This window comes from Callionymus lyra, chromosome 7 (genome assembly GCF_982586985.1).
Source record: "Callionymus lyra chromosome 7, fCalLyr1.hap1.1, whole genome shotgun sequence".
Taxonomy (NCBI): Eukaryota; Metazoa; Chordata; class Actinopteri; order Syngnathiformes; family Callionymidae; genus Callionymus; species Callionymus lyra.
Genome location: NC_141824.1, coordinates 7,649,761 through 7,675,030, shown reverse-complemented (window position 1 = coordinate 7,675,030; position 25,270 = coordinate 7,649,761). Strand labels below are relative to the sequence as shown.

At 36.4% G+C, this 25,270-nt stretch overlaps 1 protein-coding gene across 1 annotated transcript in view; it reads left to right on the top strand.

The window, feature by feature from the left end:
• Positions 1 to 25,270, top strand: part of lsamp (limbic system associated membrane protein) — a 296,556-nt gene that overhangs the window by 10,870 nt on the left and 260,416 nt on the right. The gene's annotated exons all lie outside the window — the stretch shown is intronic.

Sequence of the window (25,270 nt, the reverse complement as noted above, 5' to 3'; positions counted from 1 at the left end):
GTCACATCACTTTATCCTCCTTCTACCTTTTCCCCATCACTCTCATCACCCCCCACCACCCACCCAGCCAGTCACAGCAAGAGACGAGTCTGGTTGTGGTCGAGGTTTCTGCCTTCTAAAAGGATGTTTTCTCGGTACAGACATACTGTGATTCCCTCATTGTTGATTTGATGGGACCTGATTTTCCTTTTCTCCCTTATAGTCTTTCATGAACTGTAAAAGGTGTCTTGATATTGCTTTATGATGGTTCGCCTTAAATAAAATTGAATTGAAACATATTATAGGACGTCCTTTAGCATGTCTGCCTCCTTTTATTGATGGTAGTATTTCAGTGATCCAGCCTGAATTTTTCCGACTTGACAACTGTTGTTCAGGGCTGTAGCTTTAATTCGATATCACTTCCTGAATTGTACTTTTTCCTGATACAATTTCAATAAGATCTGTTCCAAGATAACAGGAGTAATACAATAAAAAGCAATTTTCTTGTCGAAAAAATAACAAATGATTTTTACTGCAAAAGAACACTTGCTAACAAGTGAGACGTTATTCTTATGTTTTCTGCCCTTTTTCTTCAGAAAAATCCACAAATAATCAAGTTCTGATGATGTGTGAATGGTGAAGAATGTTGCCATACTCGGCTCCACTGAAGGTATTTCGGTCGGCGCCACAAAGGAATCGAAGTTCGATAACCGTCCCTACTGTTCTTGGGTAAAACGGAGGATATGTTTACTCTCCATTTGTTTGTTTTTTTTCCCTCCTGTTTTTCTTGCTCTCTGGAAGAGCAAAGTGTTTCCCTCTGGTTGTCGGCCTCTGCTCTTTGTGCCGGAGCTCCAGCTGCAGTAATGGGCTGCTACTCCATATCTTTGTTGTCTCCGAGATGCTTTCTAAAGCACTCTGCGACCGTTCGACGGGAGCGAGGCTCTCCAGAATCATGCCGGAGCGAGACGACACAAAGAAGGACCGTGTATGATGAAAAGTTTGAGGATGCTTCTTGAAATTCCATCCCTTCCGTCACAATAAGGACATGCATTCATCATCAATAATGGTAGCCTTGAGAAATGCGGTCCAATCTACCAACAGTGTATCCGTTTGTCACTACTATTACATGAGCGTTGTTACGTTCTTGTTACATACTGTTGAAGGAACTAAGCAGCATTATTTGTTTCACTCAGAGAGTTGAATAATAAATAAATGTTCTTTTGATTTAAAACTTAATGTTTTTGTCGGAAAAGCTCCTTAATCTGTAATATTTTTCTTTTTCTTACTATTTTTTTTAGCCTATTAAATATCTATGGGTAAAAATGTGTTCGCATTTGTGATATAATCGCAATATTCAAAAATGCGATTATAAAATCGTTCATATAATTTTCGAGACGTCAAAATGACTTGCGAGCGGCTCTTGCTTAATTTGCGTTTATCATAAAAATTACTAAATAACTTTAACTTGAGAATCAAAGAGAAATACATTTTAGTGTAAAGTTGATCACTTATTGTATTGGATTTAAAAAAAAAATCCTTAAAAAAGAGGACATTGAAAAAAATCACATAAATAATCGCAATATTTCGGAAAATAATCGCAATTATGTTTTACGTTCAGCCCTAGTTTAAAGTGTCCATTTGACTGCAAACATATTTTATTTTTATTTTTTTTTCTTCAAGAGGTCATCTGTATAAAACCTTTCACGTTTTTCCCGGATAGTTTTCTGTGGAAAAATGTGACAGGTGTTTATAGAATGTGTGTAGAACTATGAATAATCAGTGTTTTTCCTCCAGCAAATTCCTTTCCGATGATGTCAGTTCAACACTTGTTGCCGTGTTTATCTGTTGCATTCAATATTATAAAGTATAATAAGTATATTATTAAATATAATTATGACTTTGCTTAAACGCATAATACATTTATTTGAAAAAAGGATCCATAATTCATTAAGTTAATGAAGTAAATCAAAATGATGATAAAATGTATCCTTATTATTTTGACTCGACTAACTACACTTATTTACAAAAACTTTTATACGTTTTATTTGAACCCAACTTATTCCAACTTTTTACTTTTCAGTTTCATTTGATTTTGATCCAACAATCCGGCGTGCCAGTGAAAAAACACTTGGCAGGCGAGATTAGGGCTCTTTGCCCTGCAGTTTGGCAAATGTGGTTTAGGGTTTGGACGTTTGTCCTCTAATTCAAGTACTAATTAAGACATTTTTGGATGAGACGTGAAACGTTTTCCCAAACTCTACTCAGTACATGTTTCCAAATCTTGACCATGGACCAGTTCTTCTTAGGAGGTGTATTGTCAAGAATCTGATACGTATCACGATGAAGGATCAAGAAAACGATATATAGTGATACTGTAGTAACAAGTATATATGTGTAGTATTGTCCAGTACTTGACTCTGGTGTTGTAGTATTTACAGACCACATGACTCTTGATGAAGTCGTAACTGCTTTCATTTGTATTCAAAACAAAATATGTCCCAACATCAGCTTTAAAAACTGCTGGAGTCACCGTATCCTCTCGTCCTCAGTCGTCTAGAAGGATTCCACTGTTCCTTATGCTGAGGAGAACTTAATAACTGCTACCATCTAGCGGCCATGAGTCTAATTGGAACACAAAAACGAACATGCAAGTGTGTTGAGTGTTGAATTATTTCAGTTATTTCAACACAGTGTTTTTAAATATAAACCATTAAAGAACTATGGTAAAGTGGAACGGCAGTAAAAAGGCAATACAGTGATGTCAGATATCTATACAGTATCATGTTAAAAAAATATTGCGATATTTTCCAACACAACTATGGGGTTCAGCAACAAAAGAGATCCAAAGTAATTGCATACTATGGTGACTTGGTTTACTAAATGTTACATTTAGTTACTAGTTACATATCAAAAAGTGCATCTCTCATCAATGTTGATATCTAGTCGCTGTGGTTAATACTAGCAGACAAGGGCTGCCGGTGAAGGGATTTAAGTGGACCCAGTTTGACTTGTTATCCCTCCACCTGTGGTTTTTAAGGATTGTTTTGATGGCCTGACACGAGTCAATATCAGTTGATACTTGTGCTACATTATAGAACAAAGGTTCCGTGTATCCCTTGGATTCTCAATGTTACTGCTCCCTGCTGTTTATGATTGAAAGTTTCCCACTGTGCTTCCTCAACAAGCTGGTTGGCAGCAAGTGGAAAATAAAATGGGAGAGAGTTTCCTGATAGTGAGTGAAGTTGGGTTGAAAAAAAGGACAGATTTTGTTCTTTTACAGGCTGATGTAAAACCTTATTTCAACAATACTATCTCGAGGGTGGCTATTGATTATAACGCTCAACCCAGTTTGACAGTGGGGTGGTAGATCGACCGCTCCATGCTGGCATGTCAGACTTATCTTTAAATTGGAGTTGGTTAATCCAGCACAAGGAAGGCGGTGACGGAGTGATGAATGCGTTTGTCGGCTGTGGGGAGGAACAGACAGATCAGAGGATACTAGGAACAAGACAATCGCGGCCAAGACAGGAGATGCAGAAGCTGCGAGGCATCTTCCAGAGTGCTGTGATGGCAGAAGCTTGTACACATCGTACACTCTATAGCTTCCCTTATCAGTCCTTAAACATGGACTTTTAAACACAAATGATGATCTTATATGAAGAGTTATGTCACCAATAATTAACTGGGATCCTTAAGAGTCTAAAGAATTAAAAAATGAAAGCGTTAAAAAAAAGGCATGTATTAAAAAATATGTTAAATCACATGAGGAAAAAGATTTTAAGTTGTGTTTTATTTGGTCACATTTTTTGAATCATCATCAATGAAATAACTTAAGAAATCTATTTTTTTTTTTTTTGTTCTATGAACACTGGAAAGTATTGGAAGAACAGTACCACTAGTATCAACAGAAACCACTGTATCTCCCGCGCATTCGTTGTTTCGACCTCAAAGAGAACCAGAAGGCAAACCGTTAAAAGAACTTGTGTTTATTCTAACAACAGAAGAAGATAAAGGCACATAATTCTGGGTCAGCGACTGTTACCTGAGGAACTCTCAGATACAGCCTACCAACTGACGACAGAAACACAGAAACAGACATTTCTTATACAGTCGAGCTTGGGCGAGGACGCTTCGGATCGGCTCCATGGACCCGGACCTCGTTTTTGGGTAGGTTACACGTCAGGTTCCTGGGCAGAGTAGGGTGTTGTAGCAGTGTCCCCAGACGTGAACCTTTGACCCAGACATGGACCGTCATCAGACCAGTTCTGCGGTTGCGGTGTCTCTTCACAGCACAGATGTTTCCTGTTCTTTCACTCATCAGCATTTCACACTTTTAATTCTCACTTCACACTTACATCGTGGCCTGGTACTTTCCATGCACTCGGGGTTAAATTCAGGAAATATTTCTTACCAGGTTAGATTGTACTCTGTGGAATGTTCAGTTTATTCTTTATTGGTTTATGCATTGTATATCTTATCTATATTCTATACAAGTGAAAGCAGAAAATCCTTGTTAAAATAAAGACTCTTGAGAATCTTGAATAGCATAAAAAAAAAAGGTTGAATTTTCCCAAACCCTTTCCTAACTATACGAGCCAAGTTTAAGAGTTAATTATATAAGAGGCAAAAATATCTTCGTAAACAAACACCAAGCATTCAAATTAATTTCCTACAACAACAGTTTTCATTCTTATTCGTATTCTCTGTATAATTGTTGACAATAATTTCTGTTCCTTTACTTATCTTAAACATTGACATTTTATCATTTTGACGTTTGAAGAAGCACTGGACCCGAACACAGAATGAATGACGTCTTAAAAAGAAAAGATTGAGTCTTTAAAAACAAGTTCTTAAGTTATCCAACTCGGAATAATCCAAAAGAATCCAGAACCTGGTCAACTCGACGTGTAACATCCAAACACAAACAAACTAATAGATCAGGGTTGCAGACAGTCACAGGAGCTCAATGTAGAGCAAAAAAAAAACACAACCAGAAAACGATTACAACTGAAAACTCTGTCACCAGCAGGAGTGTATAAAGAATTAAACAACTCCACAAGAGTTTTCCAAAGTGAGAGTAGAACAAAAGGCCGTTGCCAGGTCATGGGGCGCGATTCTTTGGCGCCGAGTCCAGGAACCCCTCGGTCTTAAAAGCGTTGCTCGGTGCTGACAGTCTGCAGCGTGTCCTCCACAACCTGTCAAGACAAAACAAACGCACACGAGAATCGATACTGAACTCGAAAATAAAACACAAACATGACATATTTTTGACATTTGGAAAAACATACAGAGGTTGATGGAGAACTTGGGGAAATAGACCATAGGTATGAGTGTGTGTGTGAATTGTTTTCTGTCTTTGTGTGTCCTGCGATGGACTGGCGTCCTCTCCAGGGTGTCCCCTGCCTCTCGCCCAATTAAACTGGGATATACTCCAGTCTCCCCATGACATAGATAGAGATAAAGCAGTAGAAAATGAATGAATGAATCAATGAAAATGTATGATTACATGTGTTAAACAAAGGCTCTCGTATCATCCCTGGACATATTTTCCATTGTGTTGAAAATCCAAACACTTACAAAGAATAAAAATAACAAACAATAAATAATTCCAGGTTCATCTGTGACACATGGCCCCTCATGAAAGGATGCTGCCTGGCAGGATTGTGCTGAAAAGAGAGTGACGTGGGGCAGCGGAGGAGAGAGGATGAAGAAAGAGATTGATCATCGAGTGGGTGGAAATGTCAGCGTGCTTCAGGGTGTGCGTGTGGAAGTTATCATTTGTGGTATTTTCACACTTCTGGCTTCAGCTTAACCCGCTCTGATGACGACAGAATCCCAGCCACCGTTTCACGTTATTGAATCAGCCTGAAGATGCTTGTTTTCAACTTCATTATAGACGTTTCCTGGCTCTCTGGCTAAGACACAAAGCTGTTGTATATATACCTTGCTTTCAGTGCACTCCACTCTCCACCACGGCTTAAATTTAGCTCTCCTACCCTTGTAACTCTGTTTCTCTCCAATTTCCGATCCCCTGGTCCCTCCAGTGGAAGCCTGTGCTCCCTAATTGACTGATTTTGTCAAACTGTATTCACTGTTCAAGGACAGAGGCCAGGAAAACATCGTGGGAGTGTGTGGATGTGTCCTTCTGTGTACCGCGGATCTTCGGTGATTTCCGAAACCATGTACGTAATGACAGACTCGAGAGATCCTTGACTCGCAAGCTGTGGGATAATTATTCCCAATCATAAGAAAAAGACATTTTTTGGACAGACAGGAGTTGGGATTCCCGGATTAGCGGTATAGCCTGTCAATTAGGAGCGTTGTGTAACTTTGTTAGGGACAGTACCACGGGACTAATGTCAACAAAAACCCTACGTTTGTGTTGATGCATTATTTCATAACACAGCGGGAACTGTGACAGTTACTCCCTAATAGGACTTGTTTGTCAGTTATGATGGTGACGGTGAGACACAGATAATCAATGCTTTGTTTTACAATTTGAAACTCAAACAATATTATCCAAGGACACAAGAATGTTTTATCATAAGAACCTCTTTGTCTCTTCGTGTTGATGATGGAAAATTAGGAGAATTAGTCTTGTTATTCAATTTGTTATCCTAATTGTGACATGGAGTAAATGTCTTTCTTTTAGCAGGTAATTAATTGGAACAATTAAATTCCCCGAAAAGAACAGTTTGCCAAAATAATGGCATTCAAACACTTGTTTTCATGGTTTTCTTGTTTCGTACGATTTCCTATTATGAATCTGCCTTTTAATTCTTGTTTTTTTTCGCATGAATTCCATGTCACTTTTCACATTAAGACATTATTTTTTAAATTTTTGACAGTTATTAACCGTCTGAATCATGATGAAACCTTCCTAGACAACTTTTAAATTACACCGACTAAGTTAAGTAAACCGCCATCTTGGATTTATTGTTGCGTAACAAAAGGATCCATAGTTACAGGTCAGTTGTAGATCACATGGGTATTGGTTGATGCAGATCCATTCTGGATCAATAATTATTGACTTGCAAACAATTCAACATCAAACTTAAGTTTATGGCTTTTATTTTCCGTTTAGTTTCTCTCTTGATTCATTAGTGCAAGGAGTCCAGGAGTTTTTAACCGAGGCATTTCGTCTTTTGGTGTTTTTTTTTTCGACACTTGAAAATGTTGAAGAAAAATACCCCAACACACTCTTTCATTAGATTAAAGTCAATCTCCAACTCACTTTCAACCTTTTTTTCCCTAACTGTGGACTGGTTTCCCACCTGTCACAGGACAATTTAAAGTGATAGTTCACCCAAAATGTTCTACTCACCCTTATGTCGACTAAGGGTTGGAATTATTCTTTTCATATTAATCTTATCCTTTTTAAAGTAGCAGTCGAAAATGTATGTTTATATTAAGGAGGTGAGTGGCGCCCAGTGGACGAACCTCCTCCAAAAACACGCATCCATGTCCCTCCATAATGCTCATCAGTAATGTTCATCTTGTATTGAAGCATTGACGAGAATAACTGTTGAGGAAACGCTCATTTGTGGCTGACGTTTAAAGAATAATAAGCGATATAAACCGGGAATACTCCGGGGGAAAGAGAGCGTGCCGGTGTGGACGGTAGACTGTCCTGAATATTTACCTGGAGTGCTTGAAAATAATCCCAACTCTTAGTCGACAGGAGGGTGAGTAGAAAATGAGAGAAGTTTGAATTTTGGGTGAACTATCACTTTAAAGCACTCAATGTATCAAGTTGTGTGTGATTTGGGGTTGAGGGAGGAAAATGGAGTGCCTGGAGTAAACCCAAGCAAGCACAGGGAGACCATACAATGTCCAACACTGACCACGGCACCACCTTGTGCCCTATAAATAACACTACATTATGTATGAGTTTACTAACTTGACCATTCAAATATTCTATCACAAACTCCAAACAAATAAATACGTATTCATACACGTAAAGATATATAAGTAAAGTTAATATTTTCATAACGTGGCATCTTTTTATGCAACCATTTTTCCCTGCACTGGGATTTCCGTGTGTGTCCGCAGGGCGAGCTTATGCCAGACACACCAGCCCGCTCTACAATCTGTTTATAATCTGATAAAAACCTCCATCCACACTTCATGTGTGATTCAATTGGGCTGTTGTGTTGCTGGCTGGAATATGTCGGTGTTAACCTAGCGACTGTCAACGTGTCGTTTTCCAAGGGCATATATTTGTCGATCCCACTGCTTCTAAAACTCTCATATTGGTGTCATAGTTAATGTAATTTATTTTAACCTATTACTGCAATGAATCAGTTTGTCCTTAAATATATCTCAATCTTTTAAGCTTTTTATTCCAAGTTGACCCTTGGTTGTGACGCTACGATGCTCGGAGCGTTCGAATGTTTTTCAGTCCTAGTGTGGTTCTCCCTCAGACCAGCGTATCGATCTTGCCATGATGATTGGACAATGGTTTTTTTTTCATTGCCTCAAGCTGTGCTTGTGCACCGAACTGCGCACGTTTTAGTGCTCGCTGTCTCCGGTGACGTGCTATAGAGGGGTGAAAAAGAGGGCATGGCAACGCTAAGCCTCCATCAGTTTGAAGTATCATCTCTTCTCATTTAATTGAGTTGAAATAAAGGGAGTTTTATAAAATGACACGTTAACTCAACTCATTGTTGCCAATAAATGCTAAAATTAAACGTGAAAAAAAAATCACCAACAGCCTTCCCAACACATTGTAAATAATTAATTCAGAGAAAGGAAAAGAAAGAACGTCCTTTGGAGCTTTTTTTGGTCAGGCTTTTACAACAAAGTGGATTTCTGCGGCGTGCGAGCACAAATGTATCCCCTCACCCCGTGGCCATTTGGCTGGTTCTAGAAGCGCCTCAAAACTCCATCGTTCCAAAAACAGTTCCTGCCTTACACTTTAAATGCAAAAAGAAGTGTGACTGTTTAAAGAGAGTTTGGAAACAAACTGCATGAAATAGAAAGTAGGAATCTCAGGGACGTATAAAGATCACGAGTATCGACCGTGGAGTTTATTTCAAGGAGGCCACAAGGAACTGGATGGTCTCCTTGAACGTCTTTGAATGTCTCTATTTCTATTTGAAATGTTTTTAATAGTTACAAAGGTGCAAATATCATTTTAAAGGCCAACTAACATGAAAACCTAACTCTCCTGTTTCACATGTTTCAAAAGTCTTTATGAAGTTGCTCTGGAATCTGGGCGAACGAGAGGTTACAAGAGCCTATTATGACGTATAATGGCTTCACTCCTCCTTCAGCCAGCTGTAATCATGCCCACTTTGTTTATACAACGAGTCCCTTGGAGGTGGAGACTTCCAGGATTGATGAAATGCGGTGACAAACCTCCACCAATCAGCAGAGTGGGTGTGGTTATGGTCAACCAGATTTTATTACCAGAAAAACTAAGTATTTTCAGTGGGCGGAGCTTAAGATCTTTTTACTAATGTCAATATTTAGTCCAACATCACAACAAAACACTTTAATCAACACAGTAGTTGCCCATTGACCTGTAATTTCATTTAAATAAAAGTAAATAAAAAAGTAAAAATTATTGAAACGGGAAAGAATTCTTTAGGCCATCACTGTTTAGGTTCAACTTGTTCTAGTTCTTTAAGTGATATTTTTGGGGTTAGCTTTGGTTAATATATAGACAAAATTACCTTCTGATAGAAAAGATTCAAGGACAAAATTGTGTCAAAAGGTATCATCGACTAGCATCCGCTAGTGTAATATTGTGGCCTACATTTGTGTGTGAGATAATATCTTTACCTCTATTCTTCCCACATTAGGGAAATAAATGTTGAATAATTAGTATAAAACAGTAAAATAACAGTATCCTTCCATCTATTTACTAACACTTAATCCCTTATGGGGGGCTGGATCTTATCCCAGTGTCTTCGGAGAGAGGCTGGGGACACCCTGGACAGGAAGCCTAAAATAATAGTATACCTATGATAAAAAAATGTGTTGAATGTTTGGATTTTAGACCCCAAAATTGTCCATCATGGGATCGTACTAGTGTATTAATGGAGGGATGAACCCACTGATGAAGTATAAACCACAAATTAATTTTTAAAGGTGAATCATGAGAACTTTTGTGTTTAAGTGGTTTTCCTGAATCTTCACAATTCAGGCATTTAACCAAACAAAGCTCTTGTCATTTTACCCAGAATTCTGCACAACCGAAAGACTGTCTGACAAGCAGCACATTTTTATTGTTGCGCCGACGATGGTAAGAAATAGACGTCAAGGAAAATATAATGACAACATTTACTACGCTCAATTTTCTGATACATTTATAAATAAGTATCCCTGCACCGCTGTCAGTATTTAGTAATATTTGTATAATAATGCACCTTGAGTCGTTCTCTTCTACGGCACAATCTTCTTCTCTTCTCACTCGTATTAGATTCTTGTATTACTATGCTAATACAAAGTGATGTAAGATAGGTTTGTTCTACTTGATATTGACTGTGTCAGGATATATGAGACTCTTTTATGTCAGGACGACAGACCTAAGCTTATATCTCTTTGATGTATTATGTATTCCATTTGTGTGGCGTTTGAAAGGGGAAAAAATGATATGAATAAACCCCTGAGCCTAATTGATTTCATCATGAGAAACTTCTTTTTTCTTTCCTGCCTTGAGGGATAATTTTAGAGGTACTCATTATACTTGCTTATTTCTCTGAGTACACTGAAGTTTGTGTTTTATCTTTTTTTTACTCTTAAAGCATAAAAGTAGTGAATAAAATCAATAGTTTTTTAGCACGTTCTGATACATCTGCCCAGTGGAGGAGGGCGAGCTCAGGACACAAATTAACACCATAGAAAATCTCTTCACTTCAGTGCCAACAGGAAAAAAAAAAAAAAAGATTAAGGGCCGGAAAAATCATGCCAGTACTTGCTCTTTTTTATATACAGGACTTAAATCCAGGCCTCTTGTCAAAACCAATTTTAGATTCCTCTGGTCATCCTTTTTTCATCTTGTTGCCAACAGGGCTCGTCGTCCAGCTGGCCAGCACTTTTAAAATCAACTAATGGTCTTTTTTCTATGATTATTTTTTTAAAACATCTTCCGTCAGGAGAGACTCAAGTCACTCAAGAGAGTCTCTATCTTAAAATAATTATTTATAAGTAAGTTAGTAATTTATATTTATAAAGCACTTTTCTAGACCAAGGTCACAAAGCGCTTAAACAATCAAAATTATACTCAAAAAATATATACTAAAAAGATCAAGATAACACTGAGAACAACACAGGAGTCTCAGAGAATCAGGGAAAAGCCTGCACAAATAATTTGCAATCTTCATTTATGAAATCTATATTTTTTCAAGATTTATTTCTTTATTATCTTCTATTATTTATACCTGTATGTTATTACCCCCATAAACACAAGTCGATAGCCTAGCAAAATGTACCTTTGTTTGTTTTCCAATTTATTTATTACAATTTTTAATAAACTATCTCAATCTGTGTGTCAATATGTGTCGTCTCTCCGATGAATCTGGAGCGTCCTGGTGAAAATCAAACAGTTAACAACCTCTCAATAACTCCGATCTCTGTCTGGATCAAGTGACAAACATCAGAAAATGTTCTTTTGGAAATTCTTTGTTGTTTCTTTCTGTAAGAAAACAGGTTAAAGCAGACATTTTTTTAAAGCTGAAAAGTCTTACTCAAGATTTATGTGTAATTTAATGTTCTGTTCAGGAGAATTGATCTTGTAAAATTGGTATCTAAAAAAAAAATATCGTTCAGGAAGTACCGGTATTGGAAAATTTGGATCAATACCAAGCGCTGTCAAAGCTGCTGCCTCTGAACTATACATGGAAACTCTTCTGATTGTTGGTGCTATAGCGTTGCTGGGATGGTTATGATGCTCATATTAACCAAAATTCCTGAAACTGGTTCACCAAAATTCTAGTATTAAGATCAAATTAAGCATTTTTAAGCTGACAGTTCTCAATTCGGTTTTTCACCTGCTTAAAGAGTACTAAATTGAAACGGTCTGGCCATGCAAAAAGTTGATTTTCCTACATAATAAATCTCAAATTAAAGGTGTGACGATACTAAAATGTTCAACTCAGGATAACATTTGCTATAATACACCAACACAAATACACTAACACAAATATAGAAATGTGCAAAAATAACCTGATACACATAAGAAGTAACAATTAACAGAACCAAATGTAAAATATTTATAATTAAAAAAAAGATTGGCAAATAGAAAAAACTAAATAATCTATACTTTTGGAAAAGAGTATCGTATCGGGATACGTTTTAGTATTGATACTTTTTTTGTCTCCACCACTTTTTTTCACCCTTAAAGATCTAAAAACTTGAAATTTCCCATCTTTATTTTACTTATTTTAACTAGGAACACTAAGACAATAACCAGCACAATACACTAAAAATGGATCTATTGTTTAGATTTTTTTTATGACATGAGTCTTTATTTTAACCTGCTAAATTCTCAAGAAACGATACAATATAACTCAATTGTTTGTGTATTAGATAGATGGAAGGAGGGATGGATAGATGGATGGACTTTAATAATCCCTTCGGGAAATTGGCTTTTCAGTTCACAGCAGACAATAGTTTCATTAAAAACAAGAACAATGTGCAATGGATGACAAAGTGCAATTATAAATAATATGTATCAAAGGAAATAACGCAAAGAAAGTTTCTGCATCAAGATAGTTTCACTAAGTTTCCTAAAATGAAGTGGGTCTTGTCAACAAGAAAGTTCGACTAGCTTATATGTTATAGTTTCACTAAGAAGAACATGAGCTGAAGACACCTTCCAAGATTTTCGATTTAGTCTGAAAGTCACTTTTTAAATGGAATTTTTTACTTTTTCTTCCTTCCTTGGATGTCATGTTTTTCTCTCATATTCAACCATTATTTTGGGACCCGACGAGTGATTGAAGCATGAAATCAAGGTTGCAACACAAGAACAAGTTCCTTGTTAAAGTCAATTTACTGCTGTGGCCTTCGAATTTACATCAGAGCTGTGAAAATTCCTTTCATAGAAAAGTAATGTTTTGAGTTTCCACGTCGGTCACAACCTTGATAGACAAAGCTTTGTCCTCACAATGATGGCGTGATGAATGAAGGTGGCTTTATATTCATTGGTGCATTTTTGATGACCATCATGTGTTATGTTGTATTTTGCAACAAAGAGGATTTCAATCATTTGAGAACATTAACACATAAAGTAAATATAATCTAAAAGTTAATACTTAATTTGGAAGGGTGAAAGGTGTAATTTAATTTGGCTTTTGCCTGCAGTTGATACAGAACTCTGATCCAGACTTACACCCCAGCTCGGGCTCTAATGTCTGTGGATCAGAATCTACTGATGGTTCCTGAACTTCCGGACCAGAGGAGAGAAATCCTTCCAGACTGTTGCTCCTAAGCTTTGGAACTATCTCTGTGTTTGATGATCTACTGACTCCTTCAAGAACCATCTCTGTGTTTGATGATCTACTGACTCCTTCAAGAAACATCTGTGTTTGATGATTTACTGACTCCTTCAAGAAACGTCTGTGTTTGATGATCTACTGACTCCTTCAAGAAACATCTGTGTTTGATGATCTACTGACTCCTTCAAGAAACATCTCTGTGTTTGATGATCTACTGACTCCTTCAAGAAACATCTGTGTTTGATGATCTACTGACTCCTTCAAGAAACATCTGTGTTTGATGATCTACTGACTCCTTCAAGAAACATCTGTGTTTGATGATCTACTGACTCCTTCAAGAAACATCTGTGTTTGATGATCTACTGACTCCTTCAAGAAACATCTGTGTTTGATGATCTACTGACTCCTTCAAGAAACATCTGTGTATGATGATCTACTGACTCCTTCAAGAAACATCTGTGTTTGATGATCTACTGACTCCTTCAAGAAACATCTGAAGACACTTTTTTTTAGCTTTTCCTTGTTTTTCTGAGACTCCTGTGTTTGTCTCAATGTTATTTCGACCTTTAAATCATCTATTTTATTGGGTATTGTATTTATTTTTTAACCCTGGTCTAGAAAAGCTCTCTAAAAATATTATTATTTTTTTTTTAATTTAAACATTTGTTTCATAATAAGTTACCTAATTCAAGTTTCAACCCAACTTGTGGCTGTTCATATAAACTGACACAAACCTATAAAATTAAATATCCAAAGACATTTTTTTTTTTGATTTAAGCAAAATGGGTTAAACAAATTCTAGGGCTGGATTTCCATAGACATGTCTTAAATTAAGAAGATATTAAGGGTGATCTTATACAAACTACTCATCCTAGAGATATAATGCAGCATGTTTAAAGTTTTACTGTATAAATCCTCTTTCCAAAAAAAGGTTACTGATTGTCGGGCCAGTTGACTTCGGGTCAACATAAGGGTTTTAAAAAATGTATTTAAAGAACAATAACGTCTATAAAACTAGTCGGTTAGCATTTATCTGAGAAAAAACATCAGCCAAACAAACGCATCACAGAAACTATCTATGATCAATGCATGATCCTGACCAATCCGAAAAGAGTAGGTGGGACAAAAGAAAATCTCATCAAAAAGATGAAGAATTGTAAGAAAGTAAGTAGTTTATATTTATAGAGCGCTTTACCAGACCAGGGTCACAAGGCGCTTAAACAATCAAAATAATAATCAATAAAATATATACTTAAAAGATCAAGATAACACTGAGAACAACACAGGAGTTCCAGAAAATCAGTGAAAAGCCTGCACGAATAAAAATGTCTTGATAAGTTGTAATTATGTTAAAATAAACATGTAAAACACATTTGAGTCATTAATTTAAAAATAAACTACTACAGCACCAGACTGGGATCCAATATAATTCTAAAAGGCCTTGAAATAAATAGGATTTTTCTTCAAAGGTCTTGTTACAAACAACACCGTATCGCCTGATGACCAAACATCTCGGACACCATTGTTTTTTCCTCCACAGGACAAGGTGGTGTGTGCAGCACTTTCTATCAGTATAAAGCTGCCGGTGGTTGCCAGAGAGGAGTAAAAACTCACGCAGCCTCGGCCTCACACATATCAGCCTCACTCGGGTCCTACATGCTGCTGACCTACATGTGGTGGATATTATTGAACTAGGTTGCAGCTAATCAACTCCGTACCCACAGGCATTCCTGAGTAAGTGAAACTGCCGAGAGTCTTTGTGGTCGGATGTTCGCTTTGGTCTTTCCTGATATAACTGAAACCTTAAAAACAACAGTTATTTAAGCGTCTTTGTTGAAAAGAAAGTTATCTCATGTGAATGACAACTTAAAACGAGACTGAAATGTTTTTTTGTTTTTTTAATACTGCACTTTACATTGTGAGTGGTAAATAAAGTAATACCTTTTTACCAGTTTCAATATAATTTGCAATTTTTCCTCAATTAGATATTTATATCTATATTCTCACGGGTGCAGAGATTGTCTTGGACACACAAATGACCATGAGAATAGTCTAAATTCCTTATTATTAGTCCTACAATAGCATGAAAAAAGCTCAATTTCTTTATCCTAATCCAAAGACTGTATCGAAAAAAATTAGCCCAAGTATTAAGCCAGTTAAAGACTTCTTAAAGTCGCAAATCCTCCATCATTTTTTGGCCTTCAGCACTTGGCAGCTCCCACAAACTGTTCAAAAATGATGCTTTTTGCACCTTTTAAATCCATGCAAGTATGTTGAATTTTTCATTTAAACCTTTTCTTTACGGTTTTGTATCTTGAGCAACACTGGGTACTTCAGCTAGTTTAAATATCAGTGGTGGCTGGCTCATACAGGGCGCCGGGGCATCGCCAATTTGGCTGTGTTTTTAATTTATTTATCTTTTTATATTTTATTCATTATTATTTTGTTATTTCAAACAATCATCAACGGTGATGATTTTCTATGTTTCTAGAATTATTCACACTGATAAACTATATTTGATATGCGTCCTGATTATTATCTTAGTAAGTAAGTAAGTAAGTAAGTAATATTTATTTATATAGCGCTTTTCCAGACCAGGGTCATAAAGCGCTTAAACAATCAAAACAATACTCAAAAAAGTATATACTTTAAAGATCAAGATAATACTTAGCACGTTTCTATATCCGGTCTATATTTGGGGGTTCGCCTTTTGAAGAGCCTGTTAGTAACGTCACATTTCTGTAATTTAGCCAATCATAGATGTCGCAAAAGTAGCTGAGAAGCCCCGTCTCTGATTATGATTTTGGGGCGCTGGAAAAACCGACCCTCATGATTGTTATTAGTTAAACATCCGCCTCTGCTTGCATGGTTGGTTAGCTCCATTCTTTTCTTTCTTTCTGTAAGTAACTCAAGATTTGCATTAAGGCTGCACGATATATAAAAAAAATGTCGATATTGAGATGGTGGCACGTGTGATATGCATATCGAAAACATTTGCGATACATTTTTATTTATTTAATTTTATTGTATAAATCAAGCATTTCTTAAATGCGCACTTCGACCAATCAGTGTCACTTTCTGTAAAGTTGTCAATTTGTACTTCTATGTCTCGTTGTCGTTTACGTCTCTGTCCGTTGTGAGAACTGTACGGTGCAGCTAGGCTGGGTTGCTATGGCGACGCATCTTGCCGGCGCACTGACTTAGCTCAGTATATACACGGAAGTAATAATAACTTATGATCTAGTCAAACACTAGTGATCCAGTCACTCGTCTCTTTCAACCTCCTTTGTTAAAGCAACATATTGTAAGAATTTTTCATCTCGTCTCAGTTGTTTTCTTATAATATCGTGAACTTCCAAACAAGTGTAAACCTGTCCGTTATAAGTGATATTGAATAAATATCACATTGATATTGATATCACACTTCAAGACACCAATATCTAATATCGCTCATATATCGTTCAACCCCTATTTGCATGTGTAATGTCATTATCTTTCAATTGATCTTATAAAATTAACATTGAAAAAAAAAGAAACAGTATCGAGGTATCGGTATCGTTACCATTATAAAAAGATGTTGGATTGATATCCAGCCCTACTCCTGTGGTGATCTACAGAAAGATCATGTTGATTATGTTGACGATTAAATACAACATTAGAGGTTTGCATCACTTCTTACATTTCCAAGAAACGACATCAGATTGTGTCGGTCACACCATGTGCCTTAAGATGTGCACTCAGTGGTGCAAGCTTTTGCCATTTGCATGATAATATTAATAAAATTTCACTAGCACCGAAGAAAAAAACAAAACAATGTCCAGTAATTAAAGCTTCCATTCGTCCCTCAGACTCGCTGCCATTTTATGCTAATGGAAGTCTAATGGTCTGCGGTTGCTGGAGTGGATAGCGACGCTTCTTCACACTCTGAATCTTGTTTTCCAGGAACTGTAATTGTTTCGACATTGTGGTGATTTCGACTGAGTGTACGTCGACTTCTCTTCTCGCTAAATTGTATTACGTCGAGAAAATATCGCACTCCAATGGAAGATGCGGGAGAAAAAAAAAAAGATTTAAGAAGGATTTCGAAAGATGAAAGGTTGTTGGTGTGGAAAGATCATTTCGGCAAGAAGCTTTCCAAACATCGATGTAATCAGAAGTTATAAACTAACGTCGACTCTCCCATTTCACCCTTTCAAAAGATTAGAACCACTTATTTCTATAATATTTTCTGATAACATTTTTTCCTCCAGATCTTCAAATAACATTTTCTGTTTACAACTGGTTAGTCGCCTCACAACAAGAAGGTTGCTGGTTCGCTTCCAGGCCAACTTGAAACCTTTCTCTTTGGAGTTTGTATGTTTTCTACGTGTTGCGTGGGTTTACTCCGGACACTCCGGTTTCCTCCCACAGTCCAAAAACATACAGAGGTTGATCAACAACTTGGGGAAATTGTCCATAGGCATGAGTATGTGTGGAGGGTTTATTGTCTTTGTGTGCCCGGTGACAGACTGGCGTCCTGTCCAGGGTGTCCCCTACATCTCGCCCTATGATACCGGAATAGCCCCCCCCCCATCGACCCCACAAAATAATGAATAAATGAAAGTTTCTTTCTCCCAAATGTATGAAAACGTAAACTAGCTTGTGTCGTAACGTTGCCACAGCAGGAGATTGTGCATCGATGAATTTGATTGTTATGCAACTATTTAAGTCATTTCTTATTTATTTTCATGGCGAAAAACTGCTTCGGTTCATTAAAAACAAATGAAAATTAAACACGAGGGAATCTTAAAATCGCACCATAAATCGGATTTGTGTATGTTTTGCTTCCTTATCTGGACAGGAGGAGCAGCAGGGTTTCACAGTTTGTGGTCTTGAAATCTCCACTTAAAAATAAGCTGATTATTGAGATAATCCTTTTCTCAAATATAAGACCAGCATTTGTTATAATTCCAGACGGATAATGAAAATCCTACAGTTTGTCCGTGAGTTATCTGAGACTCTACTGACTGAAATGATAAGTGACTGATGGAAAAATACTCAGCTAGTGTTTTATAAAATTTGCTTTAACACGGGTATTTTACAATGACGCAAACCTCCTTTACTCACAGAAAACACTAACCTGTTTTATGCTTCATTAAGGACCAGCTTTAATTTTTACCAGTCGTTGTCTTTCCTAACAGTTTTTACTTCAGGGTGAAAATGGGACATTCGGTGAGCAGGTTCTGTATTACTCTCACCTTGCAAGTAAACTATTTGTGACCTTAGACGCAGAAGAGACATCAGAATTGGTTCAAGTTCACAGCCTTAAGTCAGATTTTAAACGTGACCTTGACCCAGATCAATACATCATTGAGTATTTTAATACAAACATGACTAAAGTTTTTTGCCTTTAAACAAATCTGTACTTCAAAGGGAACATAGAGAAGTTGTTCTACATCTTCTCTCTCTGCTGATGGCTCGAGACGTTACAATAATCTCACGGTAAAAGAGACTTAATACGAGGATTAGTGGAGTGCGAGGCAAACACGTATGTATAAGAATGACGGACAAAGACGCCGCTTTGACGGGATTAAGACGTCGTTTATCTCTTAGATGAAGCATTATTTTAATCTTGTGTTTTATTTGTTTAACACGGGAAGTCAGTTATCATTTATCTTTTATTTAGACTTTTGTTTAATTCATCTTCTGAATAGATGATATTTTCACATGTTCAGATCAAGTCAAACATTCTAATGTTTCTTTTAACACATGAGGCAAAGACTGAATCCAATTATTTGGCGACGTCTCATCCATCACGATGGCTGACACCATCACCTCTTTTTTATTTTTTAAACATCTGAAACTTGAAAAGAAGGTTTTGAAACAACTTTACACATGAGAAACAATTTTTGTCAATCGGATTATCTCCCAATCTTGTGTTGGTTCTGTCGCTTCTTGTCCTGCAGACACATCGTGATCCTCTGACATGGGCTTGTTATTGCTTTAATATCTTATCACACGTCAGCATCGGCTTCTCGGCCGACGATTATGTTTCACAGAAGATGTTTCAATTTAAAGGGATAGTTCAGCCCAAATTCTAACTTGATTAGGATTGATAGAACTTTCAGAGGAATAGTTTCAGATGGTAATTAAAGTAAATCTCCCTCTTGTGTTGAAGCCGCAAAATAAAAATGGTTCAGAAAACGGTTATAAAAGTTTATATTTTGAGCTCATTTGTAGATATATGAGGATATATGAACGTGCTTTTCTGCCTGTAACTCTAAAAAGACATAGATTGTTCTGAAAATTATCCAAAAACTCAAGTCGACATGAGAGTAGAAAATGAATGATTAATTGAACTATCATTTTAAACAGAAATAAGAAAACTTATTTATTTTAAAAAAAAATTTACTTTGACACTGGCTCTACTTTAGTGACTGTTGTCATGTAGACCATGGACTACATTTCAGCCAATATATGTAAGTAAGTAAGTAAGTAAGTAATATTTATTTATATAGCGCTTTTCGAGACCAGGGTCACAAAGCGCTTAAACAATCAAAACAATATTCAATAAAGTACATACTTTAAAGATCAAGATAATACTGAGAACAACACAGGAGTTCGAGAAATTCAAGGAAAAGCCTGAACAAATAGAAACGTCTTAAGATGTTTCTTAAAGGAGTCAGTAGATCCATCAAGCGCAAAGAGAGAGAGAAGATCATGTCCTGGTAGATTTGAAAAAAAAATAGTCTAAAGGTTTTTTCGTTATAATGTACTGCATTTTTTAAAATAATAATAACTGGAAATATATTAGTGTTAGTTTTTTCCCCATACTTGTTTAGCACTGTTTTCATACATTATTATTACATATAGTGTTTAGAGTAGACTATTATATATTCAACTTTTTATTTGTTTCCTGCTTTATTTGTTTAAAATAAAAACTAAAAACTTTCAATGATAATAAAGTTAAATAATCATTACTTTCTTTAGTTTTAAGTATCATTTGAATATTTCGATACTGGAACTGATATTGATACCTTCGCTTCGATACCGGGTCCTGAACGATTTTTGATACCATAAATTCTAATAAAAAGAAAGCAACATTACACATAGTACATATCTAGAGTAATTTAGCAACATTCGTAATTTTTCACTTGAAGCATTTTTTCTTACAGAAAACAAATCACAAATAATTTCCGTTGCAAAACAACACTTGCTAACAAGTGAGAAATCCAACAGATGCTCACTGTCTTTATTTCCTTTTTCTTTTTTTTTCTTCATTTTTTCAATCTATAAGAGAAACTTGCCACCGAAAGACATGTTTCGATCATCTGTCCAACTGAACCAAAACTAGCATTTGAACCAAAACTAGCATTTAAACAACAATGTGTAAAAAAAAAATAGAATCATAGATATTGAACAATATGATCAAACATGTTTTGATGTATTTTTGACACACTGCCCAGGTCCTACTACTAAGTCTATTTTTAGTTATTTAGAAATTCAACAAAATTCAAAAGTTGTATAAAATGAGCTAAAACCGTTGGACAAAAGAGTCAAAATGCTAACAATCGCATCGTCATATCGCCTCCATCCATTTCCCTTGACATTCTACCATTTCCTTTATCACAAGTTAGTCAGTGAAACACTAACATGCACCAACACTCGCCTTAAAACCGACAAGAATGAGCTCATTAGCGAAGCTTGTTTCATTGTCATTGTAATAAATAAACTAAAAATAAATAAACAAGGCACGTAAATACATTTGAGTTACATTATTTATATCAGATTCAGGTTCTTGGCGCTTTTATCTGTTTTCCCCTCAATATGATCAAGCTTTATTTATTCAAGCAACTGAGGTTTTTATTAATTCTGGTTTAAAAATATCCTTTAATTAGGTGTAAGATATCTTTCAAGCTTTGTTGTAGAGAATCCCACTGAGGACTTTACGTATAAGAATTAATGCAAATCCATGCAGAGCTTTATAGTTTTGTGGGCTCGCGGCGCCGTTGAGAAGCTTCAGCGCGAACACGTGTATGTGTGGTTTTTTTCCACAAGACTTTGAATTTTGATGTTTGGTACAAAGTTCAGAGATTTAAAGGGCATCGCGTTGTTCATCAAACCAGTGCAGTCGCTTCTCCGAAAAATGGTTCAACTGTATATTCGCGTATACACACTACAAGGGCGACTGACATCTCGTTAGCTAGTTTTCCAACAAAAATATCAGTGCGTCGGATCGAGCTTGATGTAGAACGTGATGCTCTTTTGCGAGAGGATCCTAATTAGACACTTCTGTGAATCTGCCCCATTTTTCTTCCATCCCAGTCGAGTAGTCGAGGCTCTGGTGTTATATCTTGGATATGGAACAATCCGAACAGGCTTTTAAGGATTTCATCTCGAGCTCAATGATTTCAGGGAAATGTCTTATTGAGATTTTGTCTAGCAGGTCTCTAATACTTTTTAGGTTTTTTCTTTAAATGTATCCTGATATAGTGGTTTGAAGATGTAAAAAACACATGTACTTTTAATTCTTATGGTAGTAAGAATTTCCTTGATTTTCTGGAACTCCTGTGTTGTTCTCAGTATTATCTTGATCTTTAAAGTATATACTTTTTTGAGTATTGTTTTGATTGTTAAAGCGCTTTGTGACCCTGGTCTGGAAAAGCTCTATATAAATAAATATTATTTACTTACTTACTTACTTACTTACTTACTTAGTATTTTGGAAGGACACATGGCACAAACATGCGTTGAAACAAATGAATATTCAATGTAACACATTTTATGGTGTGATTTATTTATTTTATTTTCTTCAACAATAGATAATCAATGCCAGAGATTATTGGGTTTCCTTAGAAAAATGAAGAATTGCGGCATTAAAGTGTCGACAATAATCCAAGAGTGTGTTCATTTGAATTTCTAAGCAAAGTCAATTCAACAAACAATTAACAAAGCAAAGTCCAATATTTTAATGAAATAAATATTTGAAAAGTCATATTTTTTTTACTTTTTGGAAATAATTGTTTTGGCTGATGATCTGTTCTCAGAATGTGGGTTGTATTACTGTGATCCAACATTGGTCGGACAACAAAAGCTATTGAATAAATTTGGTCGAAAAATTTGACTTCAACTAAATTGAACTGATGATACACTTTTATTGATTAATTACCAACATGTTCAAAAATGTAAAGGACTTGCTGTATTTATGTTTGAAAATGTTTGACCTTTTTCTTATTCTCTATTATAAAAAGCGTTTAAATTCTTTAACCTCAAAGTACATTTGTACGTACTTCAAAATGACTAAAAAGCTATTCCCTGAAAACATTTTTACATTCAGTATTTTAGTGATCAAAACCCGCATTAATTGGTCCACATATTCGATGAAGTAAGATCATAAAATATATTCAATTTTCATCAATGAAAGGTATAATAGAGTTTCCTGAAGATTACCAAGATTGATTGAGGTCTGTTTATTGTTCAAAATCAGAGCGAAATCAAGTCAAAAACTTTAAGAATTACAAAAGTATGGTTCAATATTTGAAAAAGTAATAAACAACAAATAAACAAACTGCATTGAAATAAAGGGTCATGTGTGATTGTTTTCCCTTGAACGTACAAAGTGGAGGAAGAATGGATGGATGGATGGATGGATGGATGGATGGATGGATGGATGGATGGATGGATGGATGGATGGATGGATGGATGGATGGATGGATGGATGGATGGATGGATGGATGGATGGATGGATGGATGGATGGATGGATGGATGGATGGATGGATGGATGGATGGATGGATGGATGGATGGATGGATGGATGGATGGATGGATGGATGGATGGATGGATGGATGGATGGATGGATGGATGGATGGATGGATGGATGGATGGATGGATACATGGATGGATGGATGGATGGATGGATGGATGGATGGATGGATGGATGGATGGATGGATGGATGGATGGATGGATGGATGGATGGATGGATGGATGGATGGATGGATGGATAAACTATGATTAACATGACATGAGTGAAGCATAGTCTGGTTGCATCAACAGTGGAAAACCTATTGTACTACGAACATCACATGACTACATCAGAATACAAATAAATCATTCAGTACCGATTCCATGAATGTTTTTTGGAGATCATGTGCTGCCTTTCATTTCTTTCTATCTTGATCTATACTCACCAAGAAGAATCATCTGGGGTCAAATAGAGTTCGTCTGGATGGAATAAACCAAGGGCCCTTTTAGGACCGATTTGGATTTGGAGACCCCTGGTTTAAATCCTGCTTGGAGATGGGGTCTGGTTCTCAGGAGTCTGGAAATGACTGGATGTAGATCTTCAACACTGAGAGAGTTAAAGGCTTGTTTGTGAAGCGTTCTTTTTAAAGGCCCCTGGGCAAACCAATGGAAACACAATGGATGACCGTGAATAAAAACCGAGGAAATAATACGCAGTAAACCATTCATAAGATCCATGACTGTGCGAAAAATCAGCTTGTTAAGACACCCTCAACTTTCGGAAATATGGCCTTGCCCGAAAGCAAGCCTTGACGGCCGTTCAAGAGATTCCATTTGACATCCGTCGTTCCGCCGCGCTTCTAAATCAAAATCACGATAATTAATCCGACATGCTTCGTAACACTTCTGCGGCTTTCTTTTCAAGTCAAACACCTTCTCAAGGCCTTTAGAAACCGTGGATTATGAAAATGTGAATTAAGATCGCTTCTTTTAATTTAATGTGTCCTCACCGTCGCTTGATGAATAAATACACCAAGTATTATGAGTTGTTTTTTTTGCTTTGGCTCAAACGTTCATGTAAAGCATTAAGGTACAAATCAGGCTCAATGACAATGTGTAATTGCCATCTTTGCAAATGTATTCATTTGCAGTCCCTCGCGTCGCCCTGATAGTCATCTGCACTCTTAACGCGCTCCCCAGCCATGTGTGTGAAGCCGCTCGCTGATTCATACGTTCATCTTCCCCTCCATACATACGGGCGCCGCTCGAGATGCGAGTGATCTAATCGTAGGGGATGTGGGTGATTAGGGAGATAAAATGAGTTTTAGTGGATGGCATATGAATCGGTTTGTGACACATCTAATGGTGGCATTGAAAGGCTTCACTTTCATTCCGCCGACTGGCTGCAGGCACGAAGCGATTTCACTTTGCATCTCTGTGAGACATTAAGCTAGTTAAGTGTAGTCTTGTGCGGCGGCAGGGCATCGGGATGTGGCCTCAGGGACGTACGGATGAATCAGGCATTGTATAATAAACACGTGAACAATCCGTCCTCACATGGACTTTTTTTTTAGATAATTATCTCTTCTTAGAAATGTCCGTTTCTTGACATTTTAAATTGGTCATATCACTTGTTCATCATCGGTCGGACAACAAGAAGCTATTGATTGAACTTTATAAAAAAATTTAATCGATTTCATGCATTTGGTTTGAATTAAATTGAACTTATGATGAAGTGATTATGAAAAGGCTTTTGTTTAGAATTGTCTACATAATGTTTCTTTATTATGAAAACTATTCGTTGCATTTTGCGTTTTGTTGTCCACATTATGCCTCAATGTGTCCATATTTCATTATATATATATTAGATTTCGATTAAATTTTCATTTTATTATTCCCACGAGGGGAAATTTGTAATATATGCAAGACCACACAACAAAAATTGAATAAAATACTTAAATAAGAATACAATACAGATATAATTCTAAATTTAAAGACTAGTCAATACATAAATATACATTGTAGTAATAATTAACAATATTTCCAGTTGATATGAGATGAAGTGAGATGTCATAGTTGAGAAATCACCAATTTTTGAAATATTTATTGCGAATTTATTTACAT